A 19,337-nucleotide genomic window follows, 5' to 3' on the forward strand; every position below is an offset into this window, starting at 1 on the left:
CTGGTCCTATAAGCAACCAAGTGATAATTGGGTGAAGAAAAAAAATCCCTCTGTCGGCCTCCACTGTTGAGGATGCTGTCTCTTAACAGCCAACAGCTCAGTTTTTTTTAGGAAAGCATAATCGCTATATTTGGAATGTGATTTTCTTTCTGACCTTTCTCTGTCTCTCCTGATTCCCTTCTGAAACAGTTAGTGTGATATCAAGGAGAGACTAGGAACAGCGAGGGTGAGTAAGACACTGTCCCAGCTTGCCTATGCCAGCTCCAGAAGCAAGCCAGCAACCCAACCCTGCATTTTACAAGCCTCCTGGACGATTGCAGGACTGGAGTTATGCAACGATGGCCTCCTATTAAATTCTCCAAGGTATCATAGGATCGCCAAGCTAGGACTGGAAGGCACCTCAGAGGCCTTCTCGTCCAATCTCTTTATTTGACAGATAAAAAAGCTGAGACCTGGGAAGAGAGAAGGGACTCGCTTAAGGTCATACGGGGAGCATAGGGCAGAAATGAGATTCAAGCCCAGGACTTCTGGCTCCAGGTCCTAGGCGCTCTCTGTGACGCTATCATGAGAAGTCTGTATTAAAGAAGCCAACGTTACCTTTTCTGGCTCCACTGAGAAGGGTGCTCACCATCTCTGTAATAAGCCTTTGTGTTTCCGGAGACTCTCAATAACCACCACCGCCGCCATCCTTAGTCATGGCGTCCACGGGGCCCCATGAGCTGGGCTGGATTAATTCCACCTGTAGCCCGCCACCATGCCACCCCAGATTACTAGCTGCTTCAAAGAGCACTGCTCCTTTGTGCCCCGTGGGCCCCCAGGATGTTCTAAAGTGGCTTGATCTAATGATTGAAAATTGCCACATTCCTTGTGGTTTGAAAGGCAGTCAAGAAGAGATAATAAATGATAATGATAAAGCTGGTGTTTATGTAGCACTTTAGATCTGGCTGAGTACTTTATAGATATTATTTCATTTGATCCTCAAAACAACCCTGGGAGGGAAGGTACTATCATTAAACCCATTTTTAACAGTTAAGGAAACTGAGGCAGACAGAGGTTAAGTGACTCACCCCAGCTCACTCAGCTAGTATCTGAGGCAGGATTTGAACTCAGGCCTTCCTGACTCCAAGTCCAGCAAGCCCGCTTTAAGAACAACATTTCCAGAGCACTTTATAAATATGACCACCTTTTGCTTGGACCCTTGCGTTAGCATTAAAGGAAGCTTTATTTGTGCCTCTGAGCTGCCCCTAAAAGGGAAAACAAATGGAAAGATGTTGTGGTGGTGGGAAGACCTGCCACCTGCAGCCATCCTGAGGACTGTGGGCTTTGTTTTTGTTTTTGTTTTTGAATTCTCATCAGAACCTCATGGGACATTTTTGGAAACAAGTCTTCTCTGAAGCTCCCATTTCCGGTCTGACTTCCCCGGGGGCCCTGGTGTAATGAAGAGGAGTCTTGTTTGTGCCTTTGGAGGCTCCTGTTTCCAGCAGCATTTGAGGCTGGCTGGGGAGCCTGTCTTCGTTCTGCCTCCCTCTAGGCAGTTCCCCAAGGGACCTTCATAAGATCATCGCCTATTGAGAGCGTAGAAAAGGATGGCACAGGCCATTTTACAGATGGGTAAACTGAGGCACAGGGAGCTGAATGAGTTCATCCTAAGTTCCACATGTCTAGCACTGGAAGGGACCTCACCTGCCAGCCAGTACAGGCACCTCATTCTGCAGAGGAGGAAGCAGGCTCAGGGCAGGTCCAAGGTCACACAGATCACAAGCAGCAGAGCTGGGCATTCAACCTGGATCTTCAGACTCCAAATTTAGTTCTCTCTTTATTGTACTTCACATCTTCTCATCTTTTAAATTTTTTAAAGAACAAATTCGTTTCTCCGTCACCTACGGCTGAGCCTTTGTGACTCTCGGACCACCTGAGTGAGGCTGTTGGCTTCCTAGCCCAGTGGGGAGCTGAGTGATTGGCCTCCCCATGAAGAACCCATCCCAGGGCTGGGGGATTGAGGTGGGTGGAGCAGGGAAGCCTCCACACTGCTCCACGCTCCTCTAGCAGAAGGCTCCTCATAGGTGTGACCTCGAGCATTGTTCCATAAAGGGGGTGGACTTGGTGGCCTCTGAGTCCTCTTCCTCTCTACTCCTGTGTTCCTCCAGGCATCGCGCTAATACCCCGACCCCACATCAGAAAGAAAGCTGTGCTTGTGTGTGTGTGTGTGTGTGCGCGCGCGCGTGCCTGTGACAGGAGATCCAGCCTCCTCTTCCAGGACAGTTTAGATGAGACAGCGCCCCAGGTCCTTCCCAGCTCTAGATCTGTGTTCCTTTGGGGTAAGAATCCATTGAGAACATATGTGCAAAATGTTCCATCAACTTTAAGGCATCCTGTTGTCTCTGATAGAAAATGCTGTAACAGGGAGGCGCTGACCTTCATTCATCCAGAAAGAGTCTGCTAAGCTCCTTCTCCTTCATCAGGGTCTCAGGACACAAAGAGACAAAACAGAAACAGGTCCTAGCCTCAAGGTGTTTACGTTCTACTTTGGGGCTGGAGAAAGGCAATAAGTTCCCAGAGAAATTTATGTAAAATAAATATCAAGGTGTTTTAGGAAGGGGAAGTGCCAGAAACCAAGGGGATTAAGAGAAGTACTTGATCTGAGTTTTGAAGGGAGGTATGGAGTCCAATAGTTAGAGGTGACAAGAGAGAACATTCCAGGCCTTCGGGACAACCTGGGCAAAGATGTGGAGACAGGAGGTGGAATGGAATGTTTAGGAACATCAAGTGGAGCCAGTTTGGCTGAATCATTGAGTGTATGAGGAGGAGGGGCATGAAGAAGCTAGATCTTGGCAGGGATGGACTTTACCTGACCAAAAAGCAACTCATCTCCAACAGTTGTGATGGCCTCCAAAATTCATCACCCTATGGCCAAGCTGGCGATGAGCCCTTCAACTTATTTCCACTGGCTCTTGGGTAAACAGTCCATCACAGCTCAGAGCCTGTTACAGCTTGGTAGGAGATTCGAGGGATTGTCCCTCTGCTGGCACAACCTTCAGGAAGCCAGGGCCACCCGGAGGCCGAGTACAGCACCATGGGAAGCACCCAGGCTCTGCAGTCAGAGCAGCCAGTTCAAAACTGGAACCTTCACTGTATTGCATTTCATCCTTGGGTTGCCCTCCATGTTAGGTGCTGGCCTTCTACAGGCTGAGTAAGAGGGAAAGAAAGAAGTATACAAATTTCACGCGCAATCATCTTTTTATTTATTATATTATGTTATAGAAATACTTTATTCAATAAATTAAAAATAAAATAAATTTTAAAAAATAAAGATTAAGGCAAGAGAAAAAAATTTTTAATGGTGCTTGATTGGCCACATAGGGAGACACATGAAAAGGATGCCAATGACAAAGACCGTGGCTCTGGGAGCCATCATGCTGTGGTAGGATGGGTGTACGATGGGAGCTGCCTGCATGACCTTGGCCAAGTCCCTTTACCTCTGTAGAAATGTTTCCTCCTCTCTAAAAAGAGGCAGATGGCCTCTGAGGAGCCTTCCAGCTCTAGATCTAAGACTGGATTCTCTAGACAAATGGCTCTTCTACATCGGCAAAGAGTTTCCACTCTGGGGATTCCCTACGCAGATGAAATCATAGGAATAGAAGAAAAAAATGCCAAGAATAGAACCAGAGAAGAAAGCATGGACTGGTTGAGATCTAAACCACTGGGCAGGGACACCTACCCTTGGAGAGGTCATGGAGCCATCGAAATTTGCCAGATGCTGACGCTCAAAACAGATTAGAATCATCCTTCTGAAATGGATAGACCTGTTTTTCCTCCTGACCTCTATCAGGTAAAAAAGATGTGCAGTTTCCCATGGAGCGAACCCAACTGATCAAAAGCTGTCTCCGTACAAAGCCGAAGCAGGCCATCAATTAGGCCAGTTCTGTCAAACCACCAGTTAATCAATGAGAAAAGAACATCAGCCTGAGGGGTCATTTCCCATGCTTTACCTTCCACCTTCTTCCCTACCTTCTAGCCTCCCCTTTCCCTCACTACAGGGACTAGGTATCTGACTTTTCAGCTTTTATGCTGACATTAGATAGACCCAATCACAGGCGAAGCCAGAAACAGAACACTAGACTTAGAATCAGGAAGACCTATGTTCGAGCCTGGCTTCAGACTAACTCTGTGAGCCCTGGGCAAGTCATTTAAACAGAGCCGGGCCTCAGTTTCCCTATCTGTAAAAAGGGGATAATTGAACCTGGCCTTGGGGTCCAACTAGCCGAGAGACCCTGGATGAGTCACTTAACCTTCCTAAGTCTCAGTTTACCCACTTGTAAAAGGGGGTTAATAATAGTACCTCCCTCATGGGGTTGTCATGAGGATAAAGGAAACTAATGCAACTACTTGCCTGGCAAACCTTGAAGTGCTGTGTGCATGTGAGCTATGATTATAAAACTGTGATTTCAGTTTGTACAACACTTGGAAGGTGGCATCTGGCATCGGAGCTGCCCACTGGGTTCTTCTGCCCGTGATCATCACGGGCCTCTCAGAAGTCCAGGTCTTGTGCTCCGGAGCAACGGTAGGCTCAGTGTCACCAAGAGCCTCCCACAAGGACACCCTGAGGAGTTTCCTTCAGGCTGACTCCTCCTGGAGGAGGGCCAGCTCAGAGACCATCCAGAGAAAGATGGTAACCGCTTGACATGCACATGTTCTTCTTTCCAGGGACCAGAAATAGTTTTCCCTGGCTGTGGAATTCTGTGGCACTCACACCTGGGCCCACTGTATTTGGAGTTATTGTGTGCTAACCAATGAGACACATCCCTGTTCCAGCTCCTTCTGCTGGTGCCAAAAGACACCTCCATAAATCCTGTGGCTTTGACTGCAAGCTTGCCTCCAGGACCGCGAGTCAGGGTGTGCACGCCTCAGCTTGCATCTCCCTGGGTGCACCAATCCGTCTGTCCCAGCCAAGTCCATTATTATCATTGGGCAACAGACTATTGGCACCGCCATTTCCAGAGGTTTCTGTGTTTTGGCCATCTCTGAGAAGCTGTGTGGATTGCAGAAAGGGGACCTTAGCGGCATCCAAGACTCCACCTACAGAACATATGGATGACAAGTTCTTCTGGCTGATGGAGCTATGCCAGCCTATGTTCACTGTATCCAAGTGCCTTATTTTTAAGCTCTTTGTTCGCCTGCCCATCTTACCATGACCATCCCCAGTTCTGGGGAGCAGCATCACACCTCGCCTACCCTCCCTCCAAAAAGGAGCAAACACCTGTTTCACCTGGCCCTCCTTTAAAAAAAAATAGAGGAAATTAAAATCCATTTTGTTTGGAAGATTTTCTGGTGCCCCAAGAAATAGCTGAACACAGAGCTAGTCCTGGGCAAAATTTTGAAATGGGTGAAAGTTGTTTACAGGCTTACTGTCCTTCCTCATCCTTTCTTTGGCATTCTCTCTGCTCTTTTCTCTTTTTGTATATTTCTCTCCAAGTTCCTCTACCATGGGAGCTCCCCAAAGGACGTCTTCCCGTGCTCAGAAGTCTTTATGACCTCTCTCCTGCCTCAGTAAGGAATAATGAAAAGAATGCTCCTTTTGGAGGTGGGAGGGTCCTCGGGCAAATTTCTTCATCCTTTTGGACCATATTTTTCCCATCTGCAAAATGAAGGGGTCAGACCTGATGAGGTCTAAGGTTCATGCCAGCTCTAAGTTGGTGGTCTTATGAAGCCCTCTGTGCGCCATTTTCCCTGTTTGGAAACAGAGATGCTTACCCCAATAGGGCTGCAGTGAATATCAAATGAGATTATCATAGAAGACCAGAGATTGAGAGCTGGAAGGGGCCTCAGAGACTGGGGACCCCCCTCATTTTATAGAATAGCTGAGCCATGAAGGGCAAGTGGCTTGCCCACAGTCATTCATAGGGTCATAAATCTAGACCTGAAAGGGCCTCGGAAATGCTCCAGTCCAAGCACCACATGTTACAAATGAGGCAATTAAAGTCCATAGAATCTAAGCAACCTGTGTAAGGTCACTCAGATGATAAATATCAGAGGCAGGATTAGAACCCAGGACCTCTGACTCTAGAACTAGGGCTCTTTCCACTGTAAAGTGCTACAATACAGATGGAGTAATCTGCACCACTAAGAGCATTATGCAGAAGTGATTATCATTGTCAAATTCCTTCCAATTCATAATCTGAAAGCCCGTGTTACTGACCTCCTTTAAGCATCAGCGGACATGGAGCTGGAATATTTCCATTCAACCTCACTCTGCCTCTTGCTGGTTGTGTGACTGTGGTTAAGTCGTGTGGATTCTCTGAGGCTCAGTTTCCTCACCTGCAGTCAGGGACTAATTATACTCAAAGTACCCATTTCACCAGGTTGTTGTGAGGATCAAGTAAGACAGTGTATGCAAAGTACTTTGTAAACCCGAAAGTGCTAAATGAATATAATTCATGGGTTGTATTATGTTTGAGGCCTTAAGAGAGGACTAGAAAGACTCAGAGGCAGCTAGATGTCTCAGTGGAGCTGCTCAGGGGGCCTGGAGTTAGGAAGACCTGAGTTCAAATGTGGTCTCAGACACTTACTAGCTGTGTGACCCTGGATAAGTCACTTCACCCTGTTTGCCTCAGTTTCCTCATCTGTAAAATAGAAACACACTAGAGAAGGAAATAGCATACCATTCTAATATCTTTGCCAAGAAAACTCTACGGACAGCGCAGTCCATGGCGTCACAAAGGGTCAGACACTGTTGAACAGCAACAACAGAAAGACTCAGTGACTGAGCTGATTTCCTAATGTGGCTTCATGTTTTATTCTCTCTAGGTAAATTTTATTTACAGCGGTCTTCAGTACCCTAACCCAAAGGAGCCAGTAAAAGATAAGAATATCAGGTACCATCTTGGAACCAGACCCTCATTGGCAGGGGGTGTCTTTGAAGTCCAACCTTGTGGGGAAATGCCTACTCCACCGCCCGGTCAAGCTGGCCCTGGCTGGAGACACTCTGGTGCATCATCCAGCGAGTGCTGGGAATAACCTCCTTAGATGTTTTCATGCTGAGATATTTTCCACACAGCCTTGCTCGAGTCAAAGATGCTTCTAAAGAAAGAATCCTAAGTATGGATGGGTCCTGTCTGTACTAGTTATTATTAAACCTCAACAAGCATGTGAGACTGTTCCCAAAAGTCCCCTAAAGCTGCCATGTTTTCTTGGATGCTCTCAAGCCATTGGCGACCTTTCAGGACTTAGTTATAGGGCTGGGTTCTGGGCTTTGCTTCTAACTAGATCTGTGACCTTAAGGAAGTCACTTCTCTTGGAGCCTCACGTAAGATGAGGGCAAGGTTGGAAATTATCTCAGAAGTCCCTTCCAGCATTCATTCTTTCATCTTAATAGGAAAAAAGACTTGTCACTTATCGCAATACCTGCCATACAGTAAACACTTCATAAATACTTTTTGACTGATGGATCTGTTGGCCTCACCCACAAGAAACTTCGGTGTTGATCCTTCATGGGGAACATTTGCTGTTCTTTATCCCATTGTAGAATTGATCAATCAATCAAAAAGCATTTATTGTATGCCAGACACTGTTTCAGGATCTGGGGATACCAATGGGCAAATACAAAAGTGAAACAGACCCTGCCTTCCCGGAGCTTACACTTTACCAGGAGCAACAAGACTCTGCCTAATGGGCATAAATGCACCTAGTTACTGAGTCAGTTTGGAAAAGGATTTGGGCCCTATCCCACAGAATCTTCCCCAGAGTCCCCACCCCTCACTCCCTTAAGATAGGCTTGTTTGAACTAATTAGGACTAGTCATGCTCTGTACTGAGTTCTGTTCTCTAAACGTTGTTGTGCAATAAGATTTGGACTGGGAACTTCTTGCCAGCCAGTTAATTAGTCTTACTCATTCACAGATCTCCTCTGCTGCCTCCTGTACAAGACTCAAGCCCTCGAAGGTCATCTACACAGACTATCGTCTTTTTCCCTTCAGTTTTTTAGGCATCAGATGTCTCATACCCTCTTCTTGTCCAGGACAGTTGATAAATTATAGATTTAGAGTTGGAAAGAGCTTTAAAGGCCATCTAGTCAAGTCTACTAAATGTTCAGAGATAGAAGCTGGAATCTCTAAAGGGGAGATTCCAACCCCTGAGTCCATGCTTTGGTGCATGCATTCATCTCCGTGTCTGGAGTGCACTTTATCCTCAGAATCCCTAGCTCAGCTCAGATCCCAGCTCCTGTGGGAAACCTTTTGTGATCCCTGAGTTGTTAGAGCTTTTGCTCTCCTTAAATGATAATGTTTAAGAAGGCTTGTATAACCTGATGAAGCACTTAGCACAGCGCGTGGCACATAGCAAGCACCTAATAAATGTCAATTGATTGATGCAGAGTAGAACTCTAGGTGCAGTGGATAGAGCTCTGGGACCATAGTCAAGAAGACTCATCTCCCTGAGTTTAAATGTTGTCTCAGACACTTCCTAGCTGTGCGAACCTGGGCAAATCACTTAACCCTGTTTGTCTCAGTTTCCTCATCTGTAAAAATGAGCTGGTGAAGGAAACAGCAAACCACTCTAGGATCTTTGCCAAGAAAATTCCAAATGGGGTCACAAAGAGTCTGACACAACTGAGTAACAGATATGGGAGAATTGCCCTACAATGGTGGGAGCGAGGGGAAGAGTATAAGCAGACTGAAAACCATTTCAAAGGGAGGAAAGTAGGGAGGGTGAAAGATATCATTAATGACCCGCATCAGTGTACAGTAAGCAGGAGGGACAACCTGTTGGCTCCGTTAGCCTGTTCAAGATGTCAGAAGCACATTGTGCAGACTGTCAAAGTAATGGGAAGATACGGACAAGAGTCACACAGGATGAGCAGGCCAGGATAGGCTATGATGTGTACCATTGGAGAGAATGCCTGCAGGGACGAGCCCACTGACCCAGTGGGGTATTTGAGCACACTTGTTTACATGTTATCTCATCACCCTCCCAAGTGGCAGATCCTCCAGGGCAGGGATTGTTATTATTAATTTTTGGCTTTGGCCTGTACCCTTAGTGTCTACCATATATAAAGTGTCTTGGAGAGATTGGAAGAGGCTTGCCCACAGTCACACAGTGAGTGAGTTAAGGAACTGGGGTTTGAACCCAGGTGTTTCAACTACACATTCAGGAATCTTGCCACTACCCCAGGCTGCCCCTCCAATTCCTGGCCATACCACTTGATTTCTCATCCCTAACAAGTCTGCCCTGGCACACCAAACACACCATCTTTCTACAGAAAACATAAAAACGTTAGCTTGCTCCAGAATGGATCCATAAGGCTGCTGGGCTAAGCCTGGGGCTTTCCTTGTTCTTCGGGTCGTTGGTTTTAGGCTCTATACTTTCTGCTGCAAATGGCTGCAGTGTTGATTCCTGCTGGTCTCAAAACTGAGGACGTTTATTTTTCATTGGCTTTTCTTTTGCTGGCTTTCCTTCCTTCCTTCCCTTTTGTGATGGTTCAAACCTATGACGTGCAAGCCTAATAACACACCTCTTGAAAGGATACTTTTGTGTTCTACTTTTAGAAGAAAAATCCATTTTCTAAAAAAAAATGTATTTTAAAGGGCTCTGGAAAAGTCACAGGAACAATCTTTGTCTCCAGCATTCCCCTTCCTGCTTCCGCAGCACTTGGAGAGAGTCTATGTGTAGCCTTTCTGGCAACATTTCAGCCTTTGTCTTCCAAATAGATCCTGTGTGAGTGTTTAGATAAGGGCCAGTAAGGCCAGGGAACCTCTGGTTAAAATATTGGAGATAAGAGCAATATATTTTTATTTCCCCTCCAAAGTTTTGCACATAGAAAGTGCTTAATAATTGCTTGTTGAATGCAGTTGAAAGGACACCATAAGCCTCAGAGAGGAGTCAGTGGTGGCCTGAGGTCTATAGTATCTGAGCCAGTCAAGTCTTGTATTAGGGTCTGTTAAAGGCCCATCAAAGCTAGGTGCCATATTTAAGGAAATCTGGCAAAGTGCATTGAGCCTTCCTCGTGCCCATGTTCCCTGGGGGCATTCAACTAGTGTTTGTGGAGGACTGTGGCAATGAAATTTGGACTGGAATCTTGCAAACACAGGACAATTTTCTCCTGGCTCTGCCCCTTTGACCTCAAGGGAAGTCTTCTATTTGGCAAGTAACCCATCCACACCTCCACACCAGTGGGACTCTCATCCATAGGCTCTAGTAAATCTCCTGCAGGGGGTCCACCCAGTATTCTTAGGGCCTTCCTCTAGCCCCCTCAGTGTTGTCTCTATACCAATGGGGCATGTGGGCTGCCCATCAATGATTGCTTATGTTGGCTGCATGATTGGTCAGCCCACCTGTCTTTAGATCCTAGATCCCACTCCTTCCAGGTGATTCTGCCCCCATAATATGTTGCAAGCAGAATCAGTTGACGATTGACAATTACTAATAGTGAAATAATGGTGATGATGATGATGGCCAAGATGAGTAGCCGGGGTTTTGGAGGAGAGGGAGCTGGAGAAGCTTGGTGTGCATGAAAGAATGAGAGAAAAGAAGCAGGCTATAGCTTGTGTGTCTCACAATAAACAGCTAGTCAGGAAACATCTCTCTGGAATATTGTCAAAGAAAACAATTACTGGCTGGAAGACTCAAGTGCCAATGTCCTTTGAAAGGGAACAGCTCCTGAACAAAACTTTTCTGGTTCAGAAATGGAAAAGACTGAGTGGGAGGGAGTGACTGTGGTCAGGGAACAGGGATTAGAAATAAGATTGGTCCACAGCTGAATGGAGTGTGTGTGTGTGTGTGTGTGTGTGTGACAAAGACAGACGGCTAGAGAGATGGGGTGGTCAGGAAACACAAACAGAGAAGGGGAGAGGAGATTGCAATGAGGGAGAAAGAAAGAAGAGTGGGGAAAGAGAGAAAGGCAGAGAGATGCAGGAAGAGGAGAAGCAGAGGAGAGAAACTCAGAACAGAGAGAGAAATAGAGAGGGGGACACAGAAATAGGAACAGACAGAAAGGGGAGAAAAGAGAAGAGACAGAGAGAAACGAAAAGACAAATGGGGAGAAAAAAAGACAGAAAGAAGGAGAGAGAAGTGGGGAGAGAAAGAAGGGAGTGAGATTAAGATATACAGAGAGAAAGAGAGAGGGAGAGACAGAGAGAGAAAGACAGAACAAGAAAGAGATCCAAAGTTTTGAGGGAGAGTCGGCCAGGTCTTGAAAATGCACAGTTTAAAATTCAGACCACAATCCATCTCTACCCATTTCAATAGGATTTTGGCACTAGGAACAGGTCTTGGCCTCTCCTCTGGGACACTGAGAATACAATAGCACAGGAAGAAATACATGATCTGTTTTAGGATTCGTGAGTACTTCCTAATCAGGATTTTGCTATGGAAAGGAGTGGGGGGAAGGTCAAGCATCTAACTGGGCATTGCCATGGTTCATCCATTGCAAAATGATTGAAGCATTGTTGATACAATTAGGGTCAAGAATGAATCTGGCACCACTGAAGGCAATGCCCCTGAACATGAAGCTGGCTCCATTGGCATGGTTTCCAAAGCTATCCTTGAGGAGAACAGAAAGTCTGTCAGTAATTAAGCAGGCCAGAGAGAACAGCAATGCAAGAGACCACAACTTGGCCGGCCTCTCCAGGAGCACAGGGCATGGAATTCTGGGGGTGTAGCAACTGGAGAGAGAAGGGGCCAATTCAAGCCCAGGAATGCTGTTTTGAGTGGTGTATCCTGCTTCTATGGCTCAGAATGTTTTCCGAGCACGAGTTTGTTCATGCAATGTGTAAAAAAAAAAAATAAAAAATTTAAAAAAGGAAATAGTGCGAAGATCACAGATTTAGAGACAAAAGGGACCTTAGAGGCCATCTAATCCTCTCCCCCTCATCTTACAGATAAGGAAACTGAGCCCCGAGGAGATTAAGCATCATGCCCAAGTTCTCACAGGTAGTAACTATCAGAGGGGGGTCGTCTGATTCTGGGGCTGTTGTTCCTTCCAATGTGCCACAACACTTCCATCCTCATTTTCACAATAAGTAGGCACTGAACTGTGAGTAGTATGAAGCAAATGAGTCTTTGCCCAGGGTGGTGACATCCAGCGGGGAATGAGTTCTCTTCAGAGAGGAGCACACACCCACTGTGGTGGAACATTGTCTCCTTACTGCACTCGGTCCTCCTCTGACCACTGTCACCAACTTGTCACCACCTCACCGGCCCTGAGGCCACCACCACCACCACCACCAGCAGCCCCCGGGTCCTGTTGTTTTTGTGTATCTCTACTGGAGCCACTATAGCCTTCTCTCCTCTGCCGTCTAGGAAGTGAGGACAACGTGCTGGGAGACATCCCGCCTTGGTGCAACATCATCCACCATCTACCATATCAGAGCCCTAGCCCATCGAACCCTCCCCCGCTCGGTTGTACCTCACCCCATTGAAAGCATGCTCAGCTGCAGCTCTGACAAGGAGGAGGCAGCTCCCCAAAGGAGTGAGCGCTTACTTGAGGGCTAACCCGCTTTAGACCTGAATGTGGAGAGAGAGACGGAAACAAAATCTCACCCTTCCCATCCCAAAGCTTGATCAAAGAGACATGATTTTAAGCAGAGCCGAGTCTATTAGCCCAGATTCAGGAACTGGAAGAAACTGGGCGGCACAGAGACGTCAGATTTGAGTGAGGCCAAGTGGTCATGAAAACTAAAATACCTGTAAGATTATTTATATTTTTTTCAGTCTCTGCTGAGTCACCAACACTAAATGTACTTGCTACATTTCAAAACAAGGAGAGAGAAGGGAATAGATTTCACAAGTCAGATAAATTAGAATCACATGTTTAGAGCTGGAAGGGACCTCAGAGGTCATTTAGTCCACTCATTTTACAGATAGGGAAACTGAGGCTCAGAAGCTAAGTAATTTGGCACTTGAGTATTGACTCAAAGTCTATGGCCCTGAGGAAGTGTAGAAAATAGCAATAAGTGTTTAAGTTGGATTACAGCTGCTTTGAATCTGTGTCTGAAAGGCTATTTAGGGAGGTTGAGGTTAGATATAGATGGATTTTTTCCCCCCACTGACCCTCTAATTTCATTTATAGAGAGAACTTCCCAGAAGGAAATTCCTTCTACTGGAGCAAGTCAGCACCCGCTTTGCCACCCAGATCCTCGGAGAGTTGTCTGGGGCAGTGAGAAGTTAGGTGAAATATCCAAGGTCATGCAGGTAGCAGGTGTCAGAGGGCAAATTTAAACTCAGGTGCAATTCTCTTCCTGATTCCGAGGCTGGCCCTCTATCTAGGATCAGCAGGAAACAAGACCCGTCTGAGAGGTACCCTGGGATGAGAAATCTAAAGACCTTAGAGGTCACTTTGTCCAATTCCTTCATTTTAAAGATGTGGAAACTGAAGCCAAATCAGAGTGAATGATTTTTCCAAACACAAAAAGGTGACGAGAAGCCGAGAAAGGATTCAAACTCAGATTCTCTGAGTCCAAACCCAGCGCCCGTTACACGGGGCATCCATTCATGAGTTGGTCTGGGTACCGCAGACCAGAGCTCTGTAAACATGGAATAATTCAAGTAGAATGAATTGAGGACAGCCATTTCAGCAAATACTAATGCTATGGTGGACAGCAGCACCATTGTGTCCAATTAGGGCAAGAGATGATGTCTCTGTGATTTGTTAACTGTCACATAGAATGAAGGCTGAGTCTCTGCAGGTTAGCCTGGTTTATAAAATCATAGTTCTCTTAAAGGCCTGGAGGAGTTGGTGCCTAATAGGACAGAGAGCTAACAACAGGTGGCCTGTGTGAAAGTCAATATAAAGATTTAAAGCAGGGACAAGGCAGAAAGGGTCCATTGGAAATGAGGGATGGGAATTAAACAAGCTATTTGCAAATCCACAGGCTTTATTACATGACAAAGGAAGAGCAGCTTTTGACCTAGTTTGGGAAATTGCTAGGAAGCTCTGTGTCACAACCCAAAGGACAAGTGTTGGCTAAAATGATACAATCATCAATCTTGAATCGATTCAGAAATATTACTTTTCATCCACTGTGAACGTGAGTGCAGCAGATTTCCCCAGCATCTCTCCATGAGTGATTTTGATGTCTCCCTCTCTTCTGCTTCCCAGGGAACTGAAGCAAATGCTTCTGGGAGACACAGCAGGGTAGGAGTCCTTTGGGAATGGGCGCTAACAGCATTTAATAGGATTCAATTCCTTGTGACTGCCCCAGTCTGCCATTTCATTAAATGCCTTTTGCCCTGGAGTCATGTTTCATCTGGTCTGGTGTGGTATAACAGAAGATACATCAGTGGGGGCACAAACCAAAGAGCAATTGGTGGGTAGCCATCTCAAGATGAAACCCAATCTGAATAAACCCAGAGATTGGACTTCTGGGAACCAGGTAATACATCTATGTGTAAATATGTATGTGTATGCATGCATATACGAGAACCCAGGTAGGTAAGTCCTACCAACACTTTATGCACATTAATTCTTTTATTTATTTATTTGTTTTATTTTTAATTTACTGAATAAAACAAGCATTTCCATAACATAGTATAATAAAAAGATGGCTGCACATGAAACTGTACATCTCTTATGTACAATTTGCTATTCTTTTAAAATATATAATAAAGTTATCATGTAAAATTTATTTAAATATATAATAAAGTTGTCATGTAAATCATGTAAATGTAAAGCATTAATTCTCTTGACTCTTGAAAAAACTCAGGTAAATAAGCCCCTCTTTTACAGGTGAGGAAGCTCAGGCTGAGAGATGAAATCATTTACCTGCCACACCAGCAACGACAGCAATGGAAACAAAAATGGTGCGGAACAACAGCCAAACATTGATTTATTGAAATGACCATTCTAGGTCCCAGAGGACAGATGACGATGATGATAATTGAATTTATTTAATAATTTAAAATTTTAGAAAACACTTTCCATATTTCATGTCAACACACCTCCCTCCTCTTGGTTTTTCATAAGACAGGTGGTGGCCTATGGGTGCGTAATGAGACTCCTGCCATCAGACATGGCGTATGTGCTGGTTGTTTTCGCTGAGCTGTTTTGTCAAAAGGGAGGACTCTACATGTGCATGTGGACATGTGTGTGTCGGGGCATCAGAAAATTTTAACGCATCAATAAAATACTTCCAAAATGGCAGAGGATGCGATAGAGAAAATTTTGGACACAGATGTGATGAAGGTTTGTCGAGAAGGTGCGCAAACCACCAAGAGAATTAGTAACGATAGCAAGCCTCCCTATGTCCCTCACAGGAGCCAGCTTCTGCTAGAAGTGAGTCCCCCAGGGAGTCTGTTGCTTAGGAGGCTAAGTAATTTTCCTAGGCTCAGAAGGCTTTCGTTCTCCGAGCTGAGAAGCTGGTTTTCATTCAGGTCTTGAAAGGAAACGTCTCAACAAGCTGCCCTGGGGAAGCCCGTCTCCATCAGAGGTAACTAAGCTATCCACCTCTATCAAGGCTGCCCTGGGAAAGCTGCAAAGCTGGAGACATTGACCTCCAGGGCTGAGACTCCCAAATCATACTTCCTTCTGTGGATTCCTGGGACCGTTTTGTTTCTGTTGAGTATGTTATGAAGTTTACAGCATTGGGATAGAAAATCCACTGCTCATCATATATTAAAACATTTTAACCTAGCTGAAAGGACAGTAACAGGCCTGGGTCGTTCTGCAGTGGAGTCACTGTAGGAGAGATACAAAAAAATACTTTCCATGGGGACTGGGGTGGGAATTCCTGGAAGAGGAAGCAGGTGAGACAAGAACCCAGGACCAGGTCCATTAGGTGTGCTTTTTATAGGGAGGGAATGCTATTGCTCCTGTGGTATGCATGCACGCTGAGGGAAGTCAGGTTTTGCATATGGAGAGTTTGCCAAGAATACAAAGAATTCAGAGGAACTTGGAGGAAATTCTGTGAACCGATGAGAAGCAAAGCAAACAGAACTAGGAGAATACATTACACACAGATAACAGTATTGTAAAAGAAAACAACAATAAGAGACTTTGTAACTCTGATCTGGTGGTGGTCCATCATGAGTTCAGAGGACTGGTAACAAAACATGCTTCCCTCCTGGCAGAGATGCACAGGGGGTACCCTTAGGTGTGAAGTGAGGCACATGTTTTCTGACGTGGTCAAAGTGTTGATTTGTTTTGTTCAAATAAACTTTGTTACAAGGTTGGATTCTACTGGGGGGAGGTGGAGTTGTTGAGATGGGACAGTCATTTTAAAAAAAAGAACATCAATAAATTATTTTAGGAAGGGAGAAAGAGAAAGAAAGAGAGTGTATTTAGGGTTAGGGTTAGAAAGAGAGAGAAAGGAAAGAAAGAAAGAAAGAAAGAAAGAAAGAAAGAAAGAAAGAAAGAAAGAAAGAAAAAGAGAGAAAGAGAGAGAAAAAGAGAGAAAGAAAGAGAGAAAGGAAGGAAGGAAGAAAGAAAGAGAGAGAAAGAGAGGAAGGAAGGAAGGTAGGAAGGAAGGAAGGGAGGAAGGAAGGAAGGATGGAAGAAAGAAAGAGAGAAAGAGAGCAAGGAAGGAAGCCAAGCAGATTGTGCCTACTTGTTCACAAAAGGCAGTGTGGGAAAAGGGTTTCACAGGGCACAACATTTCCCAGCACTGGGCCCCACCTTGAGCAACTCATGAAACACGGTTGATAATGATGCCCTGGAGCTGAGGGCTGCTGGGAAGTAACTGCAGTGAACAAACCAGCCTGGCAGGCAGCATTCAACAGTCAGGGGTTCTCCAGAGCAAGGGCCCCAACACAGGGCCTGGGAGGCAGATTCCCAGGCAGCTGCAGGCCTTCCTGCATAGGCAGCTGTGGTCCCAACCCAAAGAAAGATCTTGACATGCGCCTGACTTGGAAAAGGCTTCCTGTTTCAGATCCATCATTCTAGCCTTCCTCGGGAGGTGTCCACGCAGAGAGGGATCACCATCAATGACATCATCTCAAATATAAAGGATAACATTAGGCTATATTTTTTAAAAAGTGAGTGGGGTTGGGTGGTCAAGCCCCTCCATAACTGGTTCAGGTTCAGGTTCAAATCCTCCCATTGACACCAAATGTGTACGTGTGAACTTCTGATATATCACTCAGCTTCCTTGGACTTCAGTTTCCTCATCTGTAGAATGAGGATGTTAGATGAGATGGCCTCTGAGGCCACTTCTAGTTCTAGACCTTCTGTAGGATCCGATGATGTCTTTTTTTTCATTGTCTTTTCCTGATAATAACCCTCTCCCCAATCCAGAAGAAAGAAAGAAAGAAAGAAAGAAAGAAAGAAAGAAAGAAAGAAAGAAAGAAAGAAAGAAAAAAGAAAGAAAGAGAGAGAGAGAGAAAGAAAGAGAGGAAGGAAGGAAGGGAGGAAGGGAGGAGGGGAAGAAGGGAGGAAGGGAGGGAAGGAAGGAAGGAAGAAAAGAAAAGAAATAGTTAAGCAAAATTAACCAACACATCAACTCTATTTCTTTTTTTTTATGCTTAATTTTCATTTTTAATTACAACTGTACAACAGACCATTTTATTCTTGCATCTTTTCAATGGTTTCTTCTTTATATTTGCCCTTCTCCTTTCCAACTTGTCAGGATTTGGCTTTAGTTCAAGAATCTTTTTGCGATCTTTGTCCAGTTTTAGTCTGGTGATAACTACCTTACTAGGGTGAATTCCCACATGGACGGTCGTGCCATTAGCTTTTTCTCGTTGCACGCATTCAATGTAGATGACATATTTCCTTCTGCAAACCTGGACTGCCTTGCCAATTTGTTGACCTTTGTAGTGTCCACGAACCACCTGGACCTCGTCGTCCTTCCGGATGGGCATTGAGCGGACATTGTATTTCTGCCTGAGCTCCTTGGACAGCGGGGACCACATGATCTTGCGCCGCATGTGCGAGGGCACATCGAAGTGCCTCTTGCGGTTCTTGCTTCGGTCTGAGGTCACGAACGAATTGAACTTCATTTTGGCAAGCTGGACCACCTGAAAAAGAGCACATCAACTCTATTTCAAAGCATATGTGATACTCTTCATACATAAACCACCACCCCTTTGTACAAAGGACTAAAATCTGTTTCACTATCAGTCTTATGGAAGCAAGATTTGCCATTACATTCATCTGAGTTCTCTGTCTGTTAGCGCCTTATTTTTCATTGTTGTGGGCCCGGGCAGTATTGTTTTCATGCTGCCTTCGCATTTACAGAGTAAGACTCTGTGGAGCAGAGAGGTAAATTTCCCAAGTTCATAGATTCAGAACAGAAAGGGATCTCAGAGGCTGAGTTCAACTCCTCTCATTTTAAAACTGAGAAAACTGAGACCTAGGCAAGGTCACAAAGGTGGTTGGCTGCAGAGCCTGGATTCAAATTCAGGCCCTTGAACTGGGATCCAGATCAGAACCTGCCTCTGCACCAAGGCAAATGGTGGGTGTTCAGGTAGCCTGTTGGAAATGCCCAGACTGGTCCTCTAACACAACTGTTCAGTTCCTGCTGATGCTGGGGGCCATGAAGAGGCAGAGAATTGCCATGGGAGTGACAAGACCACCCCTAGTATTTCTGGGGAGCACACCCAGCATCAGAGAACCCCATAAGTTACCCAGAAACTGATAAAAGCCCTCAAGCCAAGAAAGGGGAGGAAGAAGACCAAAGGCTCATGATGCTCTAGGTCTCAAGAGTGCTTTACCTGGGCAAATCACAAATGAGCGAGATGAACCAGCTGGTACAATAAATGAAAGCTGAAAGGAAGGTTAGGTGAATAAATAAAAAAAAAAAAACCTCCCCAAGATGATTAGACTTAGCCAAGGACTGCTTTGATAATCACCTTTTACACGAGAAGCTCGTCAGATAGAAACACTGGAGGTTTGTTACAACAGCCCAGCCCTTTGTGTGCAATGAAGTGTGGGGTGAGCTACATATTTAAAGGGGCTACGGCCCGGTACCACACTGCAAGAGGCCACAGCATACGTCCAGCTCCATGAAAAGTGCCCCAGGCCACCAGATCGGGGCATTCATACCTCTATGACATAAAGCTTGGTAATTAGACCATGAACTCCTCAAGGAGAGAGACTGGGTGGTTGGGATTTTTGTTTTTGCTTTTGCTTATAAACCTTGTATTCCTAACCCAGTGCCATCATGTAGTAGGTACTTAATGAGGTTGGTTAAATGGAATTCTGGTTTGGGCTGGAGTTGGAGCTGGGCTGGAGAACGTAGCTCCACATGGTGGCAAAGGATAATTTTATGAGGGCTGCTGATGCACGTGACTAGATCTTTGCTCACTAGGCATTTGTTAAAAGAGTTGTTTGCCCTCAAAGAAAGCAATCATCAGGCTTTGGACGATGCCTAGAAGGAAAGAGGATAGAGTACAACCCTAACAGTAATAACTACT

At 45.4% G+C, this 19,337-nt stretch overlaps 1 pseudogene; it reads right to left on the reverse strand.

Annotated features, from left to right (window-relative positions):
* Positions 1-17,484: 17,484 nt before the first annotated feature.
* Positions 17,485-17,921, reverse strand: LOC118849556 (annotated as a pseudogene).
* Positions 17,922-19,337: the final 1,416 nt, after the last annotated feature.

The sequence above is a fragment of the Trichosurus vulpecula genome, chromosome 5 (genome assembly GCF_011100635.1).
Source record: "Trichosurus vulpecula isolate mTriVul1 chromosome 5, mTriVul1.pri, whole genome shotgun sequence".
Classification (NCBI taxonomy): Eukaryota; Metazoa; Chordata; class Mammalia; order Diprotodontia; family Phalangeridae; genus Trichosurus; species Trichosurus vulpecula.